We start from the raw sequence: 13,850 nt of genomic DNA, 5'->3' as shown, positions 1-13,850 counted from the left end.
ATTATAGCTGCTTAATAATGTTGAATGAATGGATGAAAAAAAGGAATTATTGATTAAGTTAGTTTATCATAGGACTGTCTCTCTTTATTTATTTTTTTAGTTTTTAATATTTATTGTGTCAGCAGGGCTGAGAATATCACATGGTTTCAGTCTTCTGTGGGAAGTTATATAACAAAAGCCTGGCGCCTTTAAACATGAAAAACATCCCAAAGGCCAGGAGTCCTCTAAAGGAATTGAAAGGTAGAGATTTCAGAGAATTTCTCTCATTTCAATATGTAAAGTGACTAGTTTAAGTCACTTTTTGAAGACTTAGTGAAGAGAACAGTGTTCCTTGTGCCATTAAAAGGACTGTCTTTTTTTTTTTTTTTAAAGGTCCTCATTCTGTAGCAGATATTCATTGAGCTTTAGATCTCTGTGAGGCATGTTGATCAGAGAAAGAGATTTGACCAGGACTTCAGAAATGTTTTGGGGCAGTTGTATACATTTTATAATGGTCTTGGGATGGGATCATTTCAGTTATGATGAACCTTCTTATTTTCTGGAGTCCATGGAAAAAGGGAGAGAAATGGCCTCATGTTTAACTTTTTTCCTTTGTTAAGTGAAAAAAATAATAGTAGTCATTACTGTAACATTCTTGTATGTCAAAACTGACATGAAAACATAAAACTATCTTTGTTAATACTGTTAAATGAATTATAGGGAGAATGACCCCTGTAATCTCAAATTATAACAATGAGTTCTAAACATATTCATTTATGGGTGTAAGGTGTCTTTTCTCTAAGAATCTAAAAGTGTCAGCAGAACATTATATCTCATACCATCACTCTCCTTGGTTGAGCAAAGTATGTTGTAGCAAATTCTATGTTTATTAGCTTCCAAAAGGCTGAAGATTAACTTACGACTTGTTGAAGCTGGTTGAATGACAAAGAGCTGGGAGGTGAAAAAGAGTAGAGTGTTTTTAAACAGTATCTCTGTCGATGACAAGATGGCTGAACTAATAGAATAAAGCGGATGATGATGAGGTACAGAGGTTTATAAACACATAAAATCATTTTCTAGTGAATCATCAAAGCGTTTTTCACGGATAGGTCATTTTCTGAATCCAGTTTTGGTAGCAAGAAACCGACTTCCGAAAGCTAAGTAACTCATAAAAAGTTGCAGTGTTTGAGTAATAAAAATAGAAATATGAGCATATTTTCTAAGTGCGGTTATATATCTTACCACCAAGTTCTTCATCTCAAAGTTTATATTTTGACATTAAAATTTGTATTTTCCATTTTTATCACTTAAGTGATCATTTTAACATATCCATTTAATAGTTATTGAATACTTATGAAGTATTTATATTCCATATTAGAAACAGAATATTTCTAATTCTGCTTAAACTTTATTTACTTTTTAAAAAATATTTATTCATTTTTGAGAGAGAGAGCGAGCGAGTGAGCATGAGCAGGGGAGGGGCAGAGAGCAAGGGAGACAGAGGATCCAAAGCAGGCTCTGCCCTGACAGAACTGAGCCTGATGTGGGGCTCGAACTTATAAATTACAAGGTCATGAGCTGAGCCAAAGTCAGATGCTCAACCGACTGAGGCACCCAAGAACACTTCTATTTACTTTTTATAACTGATTTTAACCACAAAACTATTTAGCAGAAATATGTGAGCATTCCAGTTATTGCAGAATTAATACATTTCCACAGAATAGTGTGTTCAGTGACTCATTGTTTTCCTTTTTTTTTATATTATTTTTTTTAATGTTTGTTTATTTCTGAGACAGAGAGAGAGAGAGAGAGAGAGCATGAGTGAGGGAGGGGCAGAGAGAGAGGGAGACACAGAATCCAAAGCAGGCTCCAGGCTCTGAGCTGTCAGCACAGAGCCTGACGTGGGGCTCGAACTCACAAACCATGAGATCATGACCTGAGCCGAAGTCGGTCTCTCAACTGACTGAGCCACCCAGGTGCGCCTCGTTGTATTCCTTTATATTGAGTAATACATTTTTACCCATTCTTTTCTTAAGAATATTAATTATTCAAAAAGTATGCAGTCCTACATGCTGTATACTATGCAGGTTTTTTCAGCAAATTGTGTTTATGGTTCATTTTGTGATTTTCTTTCATTATTACGTGTTGTCACTTTCTTGTATTGCTGTCTTTTATTACTTCTTTGGAGTTAAGATATGATCTGTAGGCCAGAGTGGATATAAATTGCTATTCAAACTAGTTAACATATGTGTTACATATCCCATTTTAAACAAATTACACATTTTTCGTGTATTCTTGCATTTTGAATATAAATTCTTGACTTCTCTAGTGACATGTTTCTTCTACATTGTAGTTTTTCAACTTAGAGCTTGTAAAGCTTAGAACTTATTTTTCTGTGTGTAAGATAAACATTAATATGTGTGGAATTGATTGATGCTAGTTATCTCATAATTCAGAGTGGAATACACAATTGAGTGAATTTGAATGATTCAGTGTTTTCCACTTCTAAAGAAAAAAATTATGATCACAGATACATTGAGTTGAAAACAAATAACTTTTTATCAACATGGTAATAGTGTATGTCTCCTTACTAAAGAACTAAGGGAAAGGATGAGCTCAACTAAAGGTGTTTTTTTTTTAATCAAAGTATTAAATTTATAATAACTCTTCCATATTTGGCCCTATCAATCCCTTCTGGCTACAGCTATAGTTTTTATTTATCATCATTATAAATGCACTAATTTAAAAGCTTAGGAAGAAAAGCTTGCAGTTGATATAATCATCATCTTGCACTGAGTTTGGGAGAATATGGAGGGAGAGGTAGAATACATCTGTGTGTGTTTTCCTAGGAACTGTCTTATCTGGTTGGGACAGTTTTAGACTGAATAGTGCCGAAGAGGAGGAAAACAAGCAAATTAACTGGTAAAACCCTGTTAGACATCAAGTAATACATGGTAAGCAGAATAAATGGAAGCAGTATTCAGGGACTCACAAAAGACAAATCTTGAACCTAGCTGGATATAATACTTAGAGGCTCCAAAGTCTTTATAACAGTACACAAAATTCGAATGATAAGGTTGAGATTATAAGGGATAGTATATCATGTATATCATTTATAAGTATATCATTACCATAATGATGACTTTGTGGATTTGGGCTCACCACTTGAATGTAACAAAGGAAGGATGAGTTTTTTTATGAGAATCAGATTTGTTAAGAGGAGAGATATGATGGTGTGATATGGCAAGAAATTATATACCTGCATTGAGATCAGAGATCCTGTGAGTGGAAGAATGCTGAACACCATCCAGAGGAGAATAAAAGGAGAGAGATGGGATAGACACAGGCATGGAAGTGTGTTGTATGGCCAAAGAAGAGGTGATGAGTTGCAAACATAAGAGAGTCATAAAGGTTAGTGTTTACAGTAGTATCAGGGACTCCCAGTGTCTAGGCACTTGATGCAAATCACATTTGGTTAAAAGCACATTGGTGGCTTTTGAATTGGAACAGTGTCTTCTCCTAAAGTAGTGGTTCTCAAACTCTAATGTACATAGGACTCATTTGGAGAGTTTCCCAGGCCCCATCCTTAGAGATTGTGATGAGTAGGTCGGTTGGACCCATGAATTTGTGTTTCTAACAAGTTCATGGGGGGTGTTGGTGTTGCTGGTGTTGCTACAAAGGACCACACCATGAGAACCACTGTCCTAAAGGATAATGGCAGAAATAATCTAGTCTGATAATAAACTGAGAACTTTTTAAAATTTATATTCTTTTTTTTTAATTAAAGTTTATTTATTTTTGACAGATAGAGAGAGAGAGACAGAGCATGAGTGGGGGAGGGGCAGAGAGAGGGAGACACAGAATCCAAAGCAGGCTCCAGGCTCCGAGCTGCCAGCACAGAGCCCGATGTGGGGCTCGAACTCACAGACTGCGAGATCATGATCTGGGCTGAAGTCGGATGCTCAACTGACTGAGCCACCCAGGCGCCCCTAAAATTTATATTCTTGACAGGAAGAGAGAAACAAGCATAATGAGAATATATTGTACACTTTTTTTTTTTAATCCTACACTTTTGATAGGTAGATGTCAAACAGTCCAAAGAAAAGGGAGTCAGAGAAAAATGGCAGAGGAATCTGGGCTGGAAGATAAAAGGATTCAGAGGTTCAGAGAAAGTGCAATTCAGACTTTAATTAAAACCAAATTATGCCAACCAATAAAAGAAAGTTTAAGGATAAAAATGCATCTCAACGAAGAAGAAATTGGGGGATCTCTTTCTCTCTGTATTTATATAAACATTTGTATTTATACATTTATATGTATTTATCTTTTATTGTAGAAAATTACAAAAGTAGCAAGGCTAGCCTAATGAGCCCTTAAGTATATATCATCCAACTCCAGTTGCAATTTTTTTTGCCATACTGAAGTCAGTTTCCAAAAAAAGAGATGGGAAAGGTAAAGTCAGAGTAATGCAGATATAAGGAGGAGGCTTAGGTCTGTAATAGCAACTGGAAAATAAAATCTAATGAGTAGAAGCTTGCAAGAATTGCTAAGGAAGACTTGGGGTACTTTATGATTATAGGAAGAAAGAGATGAAAAAGGGGATGTGTCTGCTATTTGGAACTGATAGTATATTGCTGATGGATGATACAGAGAAAGTGGAACTTCTGAAAATCTTATTTTGCTTCTGTCCTTCCTATGAAGGAAAATGATGTCCAACCTAAATGGGTAGAATGATCATTGCCTGGTGAGGGAGAGTGAGAGCTCCACATGGTGAAGCTGCTCTAAATGGGTTCAGGTATTTGGGCCTGGTTGGATGACGTTCCAGGGTGGATTGAGAAAGAACTTGCAGTTGTCCATGATCTTTGAGAGCTTTTAAAAGATAGCAGATTTTCCAAAATCTGGAAGACAGAGAAGGGCAGCCCCAGTTTTCTAAAGGTGGTTTTGTTAACTACTAACTGGGGAGCTTGACCCTAAACTCCTGGCAGTATTCTAGATCAAGAACTAAAAAGTTAATTGTGGGCACCGAGGGTAAGGAAAACTTGGTGAACACACCAAGCAGATTATGTGAAAAAATTATAAACAAATTATGAACAAATTAAGAACAAATTATGTCTGCATCATTTCTTCCTTTTATAGGCTAGCAGGACTATAGAAGGGATTTAGCTAGTGATTTGACCAGGTTTCTTTCTTTTTTTTTTAAAAAAAATTTTTTTTTCAACATTTATTTATTTTTGGGACAGAGAGAGACAGAGCATGAACAGGGGAGGGGCAGAGAGAGAGGGAGACACAGAATCGGAAACAGGCTCCAGGCTCTGAGCCATCAGCCCAGAGCCCGACGCGGGGCTCGAACTCACGGACCGCGAGATCGTGACCTGGCTGAAGTCGGACGCTTAACCGACTGCGCCACCCAGGCGCCCCAGACCAGGTTTCTTTCTCATGATAACTTCCTGTGGCAGGAAACATGAACAGAATGTGAAGACAATTGGGTGGGTTGTATGTGGCTGGACATACCCAAAAGGAACTGATTAGTAACTGATTTCAAACTGGACAGTGTTTCTCTGAGTGTACTCTGCTGATTGAAACCCACTTGGAGAAAGGTGTTGAAAGCAGATTGCCGGGCCTTGTCTTAAACCTCCTCAATCAGAATCTCCAGATATAGGGCATAGAAACCCTTCTACAATTAAAGTACACACCGAAATTCAAGAATCACGCAACTTCAGAGAGATTTCTGATGTGCTGCGAGGTTTTTTTCAGATGTCTCATTCATGATTTCTACTAGTGGTGCTATAATGGTAGCACTGCAGATGTGCATGACACAGAGTTAAAAATATAGCAGATAGGCTGAGTGTTAGACTTGAGATCCGAAAGATCTCAAGAATAGGGAAAATCTAACAAGTTGAAATTTAACAGGAGTAAACATAAGTTCTTATACATGGGTTTAGAAAACCACTGCGAACTAAAGGACAGAGCAGGAATGGCTTAAAAGCTGTGTTTATAGACAAGGTGTGGGTGTTTTAGTTAATAGCCTGGTAAGAATTAGGGGACTGATGTGGATAACCTCTTTGGACTTCAGTACAGATATGAAAGTGTAGTATCTGGAGAGATGAAGGTGATGGTCCGTCTGGTTTTACTCAGTGCTGACCATTCATGGACTGCCATATGCAGATGGAACATATTACTTTAGGAGGAACAGGGACAAATGGAAAGGCGTTATGTGATAGTCCACCTCCTAATCCTTGAAACCGGGGAATATGTTACTTTACGTGGGAAAAAAGGGGGGGGAGGTGATTTTATGGATGTAATTAAGATTAAGGATCCTGAGATGGAGAAATTATCCTGAATTCTCTGAGTGAGCTCAGCATAACTATATGAGCCCTTAAAAGTACCCTTCTTGTCTGAGGTCAAGGAAATGGATTCTCTTAGCCTACATCCTCCAGAAAGGAATACAGCCCTGTTGACAGCTTGATTTTAGCCCAGTGAGACCCATGTTGGACTTTTGACCTAAAGAACTATAAGATAATAAATTCATATTGCTTTAAACCACTTTGTAGTGGATTTGTTATAGTAGCAAAAGAAAACAAATACCCATTAAGAGGAGTGCATTCCAAATGGTGGACACATCTGAAACCTGGTCAGGGAGCCACTGTTGAAGGAACTTGGGTCGTTTAATTTGGAGAATGTATGAGTAGTGGGATGAATTTGCCATTTTTCAATATTTGAGGGGTTTTCTGTTGCAGAGATGGAATCAGGAGGGAGATCATTTTCAGCTATAAGGAACTATTCAGAACAGGATAGACTTTTCAGAGATGGTATATTCCACCAGAATATTTAAGCCAACGCTGGGCAATTACTTGGCAGAGATATATAGAAGGAAAGTGTACGCCATATAGATGGTTAGACTAGAAACTTTGTTCAGGCTTTTCAATTCTAAGATCCTATATAGTTTTAAGAAAAATATTTATTACATTAGTTATTTTTTTGTTACCTTATATTCATGATTGAGTCCTCTAAACTTCTTCACCACATTCAAATTAGTGCCACACTAAAATTATGAGAGAATGAATGATCCAGACTTACCCTAATATTAGGCTAAACTGACATTTATGGGAAAAAGCATTCCATTTAGTCCTTTTAAAAGTAAACTCTTTAAAGTCCTGTTCTTTTAGGTTTATCTTTACTAGTGTGGTCCAGTAGAGGGCAATATTGCACTATCAGTTTGGTTTTTTTTGGTAGTGTGTGGAAACAGTTTGCTCACTTAATTGACTCTTATGCAGCTTGTTGGGAGTTGCATTTGTCAAATCAAAAACTTTTTGTTTCATTTTTTTTAATTTTTTTTTTTTTTTTTTTTTTTTTTTTTTTTGGAGAGAGAGGGAGACAGAGCATGAGCAGGAGGCCGGGGGAGAGGGTGGGACAGAGAGAGGGAGACAGAGAATCGAAGCAGGCTCCAGGCTCTGAGCTGTCAGCACAGAGCCTGACACGGGGCTCGAACTCACAAACCACAAGATCATGACCTGAGCTGAAGGCAGATGCTTAACTGTCTGAACCACCCAGGATCTCCCCACACTTTCATTTTTGTACTTGTAATATCTTCATGCTTTGCACTAAGTACTATAAATTATACACAGCTCTAGAAAACTAACCAAAAATAAAAGCAGTACCATTTCTGTGGTGGCAGTTTATATTTACAATTTTTTCTTAAATTATGACAAATGGATATTCAAAAGATTGGATTTTTACTTAAATCTGTGGGTTCATAACCAATTTGGGATCATCATCTCATTAAGAATCTAAAGAAAGCAATTGAATCCCTTTCCTAGACATGTGTATATTCAAAAATTTGCATATACTTATAGGGCCTCTTAAACTCCTAGCCATTAATCTAGGATCTTTCTTGATCAAATACTCCAGAACCTCCCCCCTCCAACTGATTGATGTAGTTACTTTTTCTAAAGGGCAATGTTTTTTCTAATTATGTTGAAATCACTTTGACTTCAAATACAGAGACTATGCTTTCAAGTTCATATTATGTATGCAGGCTCATTCATTAACCTGACTCTGATTTAGCATATGTAGTTTCAGCTTTTTGTTCATGTTCCATGACTTCTCACATTGTTGTTTTGCATGACAGGCGTCTGGCCTAAATCAGTTTGTGTTCTCTCTCACCTACCATTTAAGAGCAACTCAAGGTTCACTTTGACTAACAAACTTTTTCTGAGCTTACTAAGGAGATTTCAGAATTTGTAGCCCTATTTTTTTTATTAGGTTAGTTGGTTAGAACTTGCTTCAATCCCTGTGTGGTCCACTAAATCATGCAGAATGTGTTTTGTTTTTTTTTTTGTTTTTTTGTTTTTTTAATTTTTTTTTTTCAACGTTTATTTATTTTTGGGACAGAGAGAGACAGAGCATGAACGGGGGAGGGGCAGAGAGAGAGGGAGACACAGAATCGGAAACAGGCTTCAGGCTCTGAGCCATCAGCCCAGAGCCCGACGCGGGGCTCGAACTCACAGACTGCGAGATCGTGACCTGGCTGAAGTCCGACGCTTAACCGACTGCGCCACCCAGGCGCCCCCAGAATGTGTTTTTATAAGGTTGCTGAATGAGACACTGAAAAACATGCAGAAATTACAGAGATCACTGTCTCTGCTCCTTAGGTGTCTTTCAATAGACTCTTTATGGACAGGTTGGGGGGGATAGTAACCTTGCTATGTTTTAGATACACAGGCTGCAACGTTAAAAACCCTTCAGAGGACGTGCAACAACTTCAACCTATCTTCCTTATAAAAAGTAACTCCCAAAGCATGTCCCTGTGAGCACAACAAGTAAGTAGAATCACAGAATCATAGATCTGTAGGAGACCCTGGTGAACTAGAACAAAACTCCTAGCTTTTTATGGTACTCACTGAAAAACGATGATGTGTATATAGCTGTGATTTGTCAGAGCTCTGACCATGCCCCACCCTCAGTGTAAATAAATCCATTCAGAATTTCTGATGGAGAATCCAGGAGTTCCCAACCTTTGTGTATAAGGTGATCCCCTTTTAATCTCTCACAGTTCAATGAATCCCCTATATCTGTGATTTAGAAAAAAGATACGCTTGGATTATTTTTTTTTGCCTCACAGATTGGTACTGCTTCACTAATCATCTCACTTATCCTCACTTGAAGAGGAGAAAAACCAAAGCTTGCCTAATGTGGCATATTTATTGGAATTTGGGGTGGCTCTTTTTTGTTTTTAGACCATACCATCTTTTCATCTTGTTACATTCAGGTGTGGTTATTTACCTAATGCTCTATGGGCATTGCCTTTTTTAAATTACTTTTTTAAACTACTCCACTTATTAAGCCATCCACTCAAGAACACAAACAAGGATCAAGGGCTCACCAGAATGATGAATCTAGTCAAAGGTGCTGTGTTAGGGGGAACATGGGACTTGACATGGTAGTAGGTTCAGGATTCTGTTACTCAGTGCCTATCTGGGACATGTGTTCCAAGGGAGAAATGTTGAGTAATATGCAATTAGTCAAAGTCTATACAGAACCCCAGTCCTGGTTAGAATGGGTAGTCAGAAGTCCAGCTGTCAAGGAGTCAGAGCAGGTATTGAAGAGGTCTAATAACCCATTGTTAGGGATGCAGGCCCAGGGGAGCCCAATATGTAAAACAAAAACCTCTTCCTGAGGTCATTGCAGCATGTAGCAAAGAGGAATGGATCCTATTCCTGGGAAGGAGATGTCATGGTGAAGTAGGATAGAAACAAGGCTAATTCTAAAGACCATCACAGTAATAATATGTATATTGAATTCAAGAATGCAGTTGGCAAGGCTCCAGGGTGGCTTAGTTGGGTGAGTGTCCAACTCTTGATTTAGGCTCAGGTCATGATCCCAGGATCATAGGATCTAGCCCTGAGTTGGGCTCCATGGTGAGCATGGAGCCTGCTTAAGATCCTCTCCCTTTCTCCCTGTCTTCCCCCTGGGTATGCACATTCTCTCTCTAAAATAAAATTAATTAAAAAAAAAAAAAAGGAATGAAGTTGGCAGGGTATTCACACATATGTTTAAATACTTGAATATGCATATGCTTACTTCCTAGCTTTGTTTTTTTCTTGGTCTGAACTAGCTAAGTATAGGTGGAGAAGGCAGCAAGAAAGAAGAGTTGCTATGTCTTATCAACCCATGCAGGTCATTGAGAGGTAGTAGGGTGCAGTAAGAATATGAGGCAGCCTTTACATTTTGAAGTTTATTGTTTTAATTTGTATGGTCCCTTCTTGTGAATTGTTATACTTTTGCATATTTAAAATTTACAAGAAGAAATACAAGAAATAAATACAATAAGGAATATAAAGTAAAGCAAATTGTTTTTCTTTAAAAGTCAGTTTCCCCATCAAATGCAACATATTATCACGTTGCTACTTACCAACTGTTGAGTTCCTTATCAAACTTTTTTTTTTTCATTAATTTTAGGACTTTGTGGCCTAGTAAACTAAGTTTCAGAAAAAGGGAACTTCTAATTTAGGCTCTGCCTATTTCAGATTTGGGTTTCTCTTGTTACATAGAGAAGTCATGTCAACTGTCCTTTTTTTCTGATGTCACCACCATGTTTTAGACTTATTAATTCTAACCTATGAAGTTATGATTGTTTTTGGTATGTATAATTTGATATATATATAATATATGTAATTTAATCACCACAACCTCTTGAAGTAGATGGTGTTATTATCCCTATTGTACAGATGATGAAACTGAAACTCAAGATCACATTGCTAATAAATAACAGAGCTAGGATTTGAATGCTCATCTGTCCACTCTAAGGTTTATGCTTTTGATTATTGCTATATCCCACTGCCTAAATTGTGATTTGGTAAGATTTCAAAAGTGGGTTATTGTGTTGCTGTGTTTATAGGAGAGACTTAGCCTAGGTTTTGACCTTCACCGGTACTTTGTTTCTTCAGAGGGTACAATATCTTCAAAGTCAGAGAAAGGATACTTGGTCAAAAAAAAAAAAATATATATATATATATATATACGTATACACACACACACACACACACACACACACACAACCAGAACTCGTAATATTTTAACAAGAATGAGGATAAATCACCAGTTTATTTGGTGATTTTCTAAAAATATGGTTTTTAAAAATAAAATTAAAATTACATTTTTTAAGACTTTCCCACCACAGTTGGGTTCAAGTTTGGTTATCAGATGACTGGAGTAGGTGGAGAAGACATTTTGAATTGAGTATTTTATTACAGCAGATATCTTAAAATAGAGGAATTTCCAGTCATTTTTGTGAGGAGCTACTTTTGATTTTCCTTTGATCTTAGGACGACTGGTACGTGTGTGTGTGTGACACGATGAATTATGATGTTGCAGTCCCTTAATAATTGGAGGTGGGCGTGCCAGTAACGTGTTCAGCCAAGTCACACATATGTCCAAATGTCCAAGAAGAGGGCCTGGGTGCAGGTGCCACCCTGAAGTCAGACTCGTCCAACTTCATTACTGACTTGTCAGAAACCTCATTTTTAAGAAATGCTACGGGTACTTTCTTTTCTTTTAGAAAAAGGCAAGATCAACGAAATAGTTTTAGATTAGGTCAGTCAGTTAAAAAGTGTTGATTAATGGAAGTGCTGCAGCTATTCCTGCTTTTTTAAAAAATTAGGTTGGGGCGCCTGGGTGTCTCAGTTTGTTAAGCGTCTGACTCTTCATTTTGGCTCAGTTCATGATCTCACAGTTCATGAGTTTGAGCCCTGTGTTGGGCTGGCTGTCTGCTGTCAGCACAGAGCCTGCCTTTGGATCCTCTGCCCCCCTTCTCCTCTGCCCCTCTCTCTCTCTTTCAATAATAAATAAACATTTAAAAATTTAGGTTGTAGTGCTTAAAATATTGGAAGTTATCTTTATTAATCTTCCCTTTTAAGTAAAACCTGCTCTGGTTTTCTTCACTGATATTAATACTGGATCAATACTAATGGAATCCACTTTCTAGAGTAGATACCATTCAAGGCCTTTGTGGGAATGTTTATCTGAGAAATCTTTTTCTAAGAAAAACTGTCTTTCTCTTTACCGTTGTTATTTTTTTTATTTTAATTTCAGTATAGTTAACATATAGTGGATGTTAGTTTTAGGTGTACAAAACAGTGATTCAGCAGTTCCATACATCACCCAGTGCTCATCACAAGAAGTGTACTCCTTAATCCCCATCACCTATTTCACCCATCCCTCAACCAACCCACCTCCCCTCTGGTAACCATCAGTCTATTCTCCAGAGTTAAGATTCTTGTTTCTTGGTTTGTCTTTTTTCCCCTTTGCTTGTTTGTTTTGTTTCTTAAATTCCACATATGAGTAAAATCCTTGCCACTACTTTTATTGTGCATAGTTATCCAATTTTAATGCTATAAATATTTTCAACCAATTTGGATACTCTAATCATTTCTAACACTCTCATGTAAAGACTTCAGTTGTACACTGGGTTGTCAGTTTTCAGAACTACTTCCTTTCTACTGCTTGTATCTTTTGGTTTAACAATTAGTGTGTCAGAGATTAGCTGGATGCATGTCAGTCTGTACAGTTGTGGCAAGAGTCCTCAGAGCAGGCACTAGCAGAAAGAAGAGGTTAGGTTTTTTATTTTAAAAAACCCCACAAATATAATATATATATATATATATATATATATATATATATATATAGCAAGTTAAAGAAGCATATATTGTTTTCATTACATCGTAATTTAAAAGCTATTCATGTAAGTAACTGTTAAAGTATTGCTGCAACTGAAATTCTTGATGTTTTTTTCTGCTAGGATCTCAGTTTGCTCTGAAGTGATTGTTAAAAATGTTGCTGTATCTGGGCAGAGATACTGTAAGGGGAACTAACTTGGGTGGGGAAAAAGAAAATGGATTTTATTTAAATTAAAGGTAGTCGTGAAGCATGCAAAAGGAAATGAAATCATGAAATAGATGTAAAGGTGTCAACATAGGTAGTAGCCCTTTTATGCTTGTATCAAGACTCATAATCTTTTCAGAATTCAGTTCATATCTAGGATTTACATTTTCTAGGGGGCACCTGGGTGGCTCAGTCATTTAAGCATGTGACTGTTGATCTCCGCTCAGGTCGTGATCTCCTGGTTTGTGAGATCAACTCCTGCATTGGGCTCTGCACTGACAGCACAGAGGCCATGTGGGATTCTGTCTCCCTCTCTCTCTCCTCCCCTGTGCATGCGCACACACACGTGCACGTGCTTTCTCTCTCAAAGTAAAAAAGTAAACTTTAAAATTTCTCTGAAGCTTGGAGATTATGGTGTATTGTCACTATAAATTCATGTTAGAAACCATGAGATAGTGGGGCGCCTGGGTGGCTCAGTCGGTTAAGCCTCTGACTTAGGCTCAGTTCTTAGAGTTTGAGTTTGAGCCCTACATGGGTCCCTGCGCTGACAGTGTGCACCCTGCTTGGGATTCTGTCTCCCTCTTTCTCTACCCCTCCCCCACTCACTGTCTCTCAAAAATAAATAAACATTTAAAACAAAAAGAAACCATGAGATAGTGATTTTAGTGAGACTTTGGATCATAGCTCTGAAAGCATCACAGAAACCCTCTACTTATCAAGGAATTGGACACATGCATTTCAAGCCTATTTAGTAGATCAGTAACCATGTATGAATGGTAAGATTTTTTTAAATGCGTGTATGTATTAAGGACACTTCTGTTGGATAAAATTTTTATTCATGATGTAACCTGAGTTATTTTGCAATTAAGATTAAGATGTACCACATGTGTCTTCTCTTTGTTTTTTTAGTGCTTGTTTATTTTTGAGAAAGAGAGTGAATGAGAGTGAGCATGGGTGAGAGGCAGAGAGAGAGGGAACAGAGGATCTGAAGT

The 13,850-nt window shown here is 37.5% G+C and overlaps 1 protein-coding gene across 1 annotated transcript in view; it reads left to right on the top strand.

The window, feature by feature from the left end:
- Positions 1-13,850, top strand: part of PUS10 (pseudouridine synthase 10) — a 73,840-nt gene that overhangs the window by 8,359 nt on the left and 51,631 nt on the right. The gene's annotated exons all lie outside the window — the stretch shown is intronic.

This window comes from Prionailurus bengalensis, chromosome A3, assembly GCF_016509475.1.
Source record: "Prionailurus bengalensis isolate Pbe53 chromosome A3, Fcat_Pben_1.1_paternal_pri, whole genome shotgun sequence".
Taxonomy (NCBI): Eukaryota; Metazoa; Chordata; class Mammalia; order Carnivora; family Felidae; genus Prionailurus; species Prionailurus bengalensis.
The sequence above is the reverse complement of the archived record's forward strand: the minus strand, read 5'-3'. Positions and strand labels throughout refer to the sequence as shown.